Source organism: Meleagris gallopavo, chromosome 11 (assembly GCF_000146605.3).
Source record: "Meleagris gallopavo isolate NT-WF06-2002-E0010 breed Aviagen turkey brand Nicholas breeding stock chromosome 11, Turkey_5.1, whole genome shotgun sequence".
In the NCBI taxonomy this organism is placed as follows: Eukaryota; Metazoa; Chordata; class Aves; order Galliformes; family Phasianidae; genus Meleagris; species Meleagris gallopavo.
The window spans coordinates 6,611,735-6,616,157 of record NC_015021.2 but is presented as its reverse complement, the minus strand read 5'-3'; positions in this window follow the sequence as shown (position 1 = coordinate 6,616,157).

The window sequence follows — 4,423 nt, the reverse complement described above, 5'->3', positions numbered from 1 at the left end:
ATGTTTTATGAATTGTACTTGCGCTTAACTATTTCCATATTCAGCAGTCCCTATCAGGATGTTTGTTCACTTTGCGTTCAGTCCTGCAGTTAAGGGAATTGACTTCCACACAGCTCTGCATGGATCTACAGCACAGATTACCACAAAGAAGACAGTATAGTGTTTAATTTGTAATTCCAGTAGCAATGATCGTGTAGAGAAAATTCAGAGCTCAAATATTCAAATAAAATCTTATAAAACTCAATTTCATTGGTATGTATAGAAAGTGAAGGATGCAAATATGACCGGGGCATCTTTGTGTTTAAATTTGAATGATTTTTCCCATGGGACTTCTTTATTTCTTGAATGCTTTTTGCGTTACCCACCCTGCTTCAGCTCTGTCCATGGATGAATAGTGCCAGCTGGTTTTCCCAAGATTAGCTGCCCTCAGTCTGTCATGACAGCATCTTGGGTTCTTGGTATCTCTGAATGCAGCCTTTTTTACTTGTGTTTAGGGTAGAGAATTTACCGTATAGATCTTGGTGACCTGAAAAGTACTAATAGCAGAGAGATAAAGTCACTGGAAGGACTGCTGTATAGAGGTAAGCATGTGGTGGTTTTGTAGGGATGTGTGCTTAGCAAGATAGCAGCTAAGGAAGGTATGAAAGCAAAATAATGTAATTGATAGCTACAGAAGGCAAACAGGGATTCAGTCACTCCATAGAAGATACAATTTGAAGCAGACTGAAAATAAAAAGGAAAACTAATTTGAATATTAGGGGAAATCTTCTGGTCTGATTTTAAGCTTTCAAATGGTATCTTAAGTGAGGTTATAAGGGACTCTTGAAAATTGATTTGATAGATGTTAATTAAAGAACCAATAAACCTGCAAGAGATTGCAATCTTTTATTTCCTGGAAGGATTGCCCTAATGATCTCTGCAGTATTTTTGGCTCTACCACCTTTGGCTTGTGCAGGCTGAAGATGAAAAGCTTTAGCAATGTCTCCAATGCAACCTTCCATCAGTAAAATGGCAGGTCAAGCAACCCTGTAGGGACTGACAGGAAAAGGAAGAGAAAAGAGGCATCTGAGGGGAGAAAAAAGCCCTACTGTACAAATGTAGTGCTCCTCCACAATCTGCACCAAGGGACTGAGAGCACGGTGGAGCAGAGGCAGCAGGGTCTGGGGGGCTGCCCCCAGGTGTTGTGACAGCATCCACTGGCAGCCCCCTCCCACCAGGGCAGGGCAGTGATGAGCAGGGATGAGCAGGAGAATTGAACTCTGCCTTTCTCAAAAATGAGAGAATTTGTTCTACCCTGAAGAAAGAAAGCTGAGGGGGGAGAGTTTTCTGTCAGAAAAGTAATGGTGGAGGTGAGGCAGGCCAGGTCTGCAGGCTGATGCCTGAGGTGCGGCGCAGGCTGGGTGATGAGAAGCCCAGCTGTTCCCACAGCACCTTGTTCTCTCCTGCATGCTAGGCTGTAACCGGCCATGGCTGAAGCTCTTTGGTTTGGGGTTAACAAGCACATTATTTGCTTCTGGTTTAGAAAAAAAGCAATTGGAGGTTTCCCTCAAAAATCAAATGCCTTTTCAGAAGGCATTGTCCAAGCTGCTGAAAGGATGTGAAATGCAAAGGAAAGGTAAGAGGAAATTTTACTTGCATGAAGCATCTGCCTCTTTATTTATTTGCAAATAATTTCAGTCAATAAGGGCTATTTGGGAGGTCAAATTAATGCCATAAAACTGTTTTGATGCACAGGGATATCAAGCAGCCCAATAGCAAAACAAGGAGTTGTACATGAGAGCAAGAGGGATTCAGCACAGTGCTTGAGTGCTATCTCAGTCTAACAGGGTGTTTCTCTTCCCTGATTTGGGGTATTTTTGCTGAGTGCAGGTGCATTTGTCCCTCATCTCTCTGGGGCTGTAGCACACACAATGACAGAAATGCACAGAAAATTGCAGCTGTTTGCTTACAGTTTGATTAGCATCATAGTTATCCATTTAAATTTTCTCTATTTCTTATGCTTTATTTATTGCATCTTTACTGGTGTGCAGGTAGCTTGAATATTGTACTGTTGTACTAGACTTTCAGGTAAGTGGATGAATAATACAGGAATGTCGTTGTGAATGCTGCAACACCTTTTCTTTTTTTGCTATGCGGTTATTTTCTGAGAGATTGATTCCTGTTGATACTGCTTTCCCTGCTAATCACATCGGCAAGTGTTCAAAGGTGTGATGGGAAAGCTTTTAAACGTGTGAACATTCCAATAGACTATGAATAACTGTAGTGGAAATGCTTTTGAGATAATGCAATGATAGATCAGCAGTACTACACGGTAACTTTCCTGACCAGGCAGCAACTAATTAATGCTACCTGTACAATGAGAAATGACTTTCCACAGCAACTGATAACAATCAACCCATAACATTAAGTGGAAGAATTCTGGGAAACTGCCAAACAAGAGAAGATCACACCCTCTACAGTTATTCTGCAACAGAAAAATTAAATTTCTCAGGCAAATGACCTTTGTGAGTTATTCATCTAATCCTCATCAGAGTAAATGCTGTAGTTTTCCTCTCTTTATATTCCCCTGAAGAAATTTGCTTTGTTTTTCCCTGCCCGATTGCTATATTCCTTTAGAGGATATTTATTGTTGAGCTACAGCCTCTGTTATTTCCTTTGCTGCCTGAGCTACTCGGAACTCTGTGCCTCAGACATGCAATAAAGCCCAGTAGCAAAGGAAACAGCGCTGCAGTTAACCTCCTTAACACTGATAATAAATAAGCACTAATAAGATATGTACCAGGGTAGCAATTGCTCTGACATAATGATATGCGCTGGTTTTAAGTAAGTGGTAGCTGGTGTCATTGTGCTTTCGGTAAGGAACCTATGTAGGCGCTATATTTCCTGGGTAATTTATGTGTCAGATATTCAAGGAAGCTCAGCTGCTGTTAAGACATTTAGTCCAAATGTCCCGGCTTTCATAAATTCTTGACACTGAGGAAAACCCTTTGTTTTCACAGGTGCTTATATGAGATGCAGGCTGTTTCTTTAAAAATAGTACCCCAGCCAGGGGTGCTGAGAATTCTTGGAAATCTGGTCTGTCTGTTCCCCCTGAGTTACAACTGCTTTTCACTGGTTTAAAGCCAGCTCGACTGAGAATTTGGCTTTCCAGTAGCCACTGTGACTCCTGATTGAACATGGTAACTGCTATCAATTTATGCCCCTGCAGACCAAATAGCTCTCTTCATCTCAGTCATACTGACAAGCTATCATGACCAACTCCATGGTAAATATACATATTCTGGTATTGAAGGGGAGGTTTTCTTCCTTGTAAAGCAATTTTTTCAGGATAGCTAGTAACATGTTTTGAGGATACGGGTTCTCTTTGCAGCAGACCTAAACCAGGAAAAAGCAAAATGTATCCCCCTCGTGCACCCAAATACCTTGAACTATTTCATAGCTCAGGAACAGCTTAAAGCAACTCAGAGTGTAACTGAATATAAATACCTACCCCCAAAAAGGAATGACACTACTGAATAACCAGGAGATGCTTTAAAGTACAAATGGTAATTAGAGTAATAGTTTATTAACAAAAAAAATAAGAGGATATGATTTGTGAATTGTAACTAAGTCAAAGTGATTGTGCTAATTTATTATGATTTGGAAACAAAAATGCAGACTAGTAAGCCTTATTTCATGATCACAATGCTTGTGTTTTTTACTCCACAGTTTACCTGATACATGCTGAGTTACTAAAGACAAATACAGACAAGAATAGTGATACCAGAAAATGGTTGTGTTTTATCTCTGTAATGCTGCTGGTAAATTGAGATAGCATGGTTTTAAATTGTAGAGGAAGCTTTCTGTGAAATGCATGCTTCTTTGGTTTGTGGAACTTGTCATGTTTTCATCATTGTGTGGTTGCAAAAAAAACCCAACAAAACAAAACCTGTTCTTGCTTTTGAGAAATATCTGTAGCAGTTTTACATCAGGATTTAATTACTGCTAGTGAATAGTGGTTGGGTGCCACGCAGTACTGATGGATTTTTGTCTATAATATCTGTTTATATCTATGAAGTGTAAATGACAAATAGGATCACTATTTAACTGTGACTTTATTAACAGAGGCTGTTTGCAGAAGAAGTATGTGGTGAGAGAGTTCACATGTTGGGCAATGCTCAAAGGATTTGGTTTCAGGGTTGCTCATAGAATGATGTGATTTGTTTCTTCTCGAGCTCCGCATCAGAATGCAGCTAACAGAAAAACTGTGTAAGCCATGAGAGAATCTCTGATCTGAACCTCGAGTGCATCTGAGATGCTGGGAAACTTCTGAGTAGTTGCAGTTACTGTTGCTTCTGCTTTTTTAAAGTGATGATCACTGGGAGCTCTGAATGTTCTTCTTGAGATGGACTTTTGCTGAAGTGAGTGATTTTTTTTTTTTTTT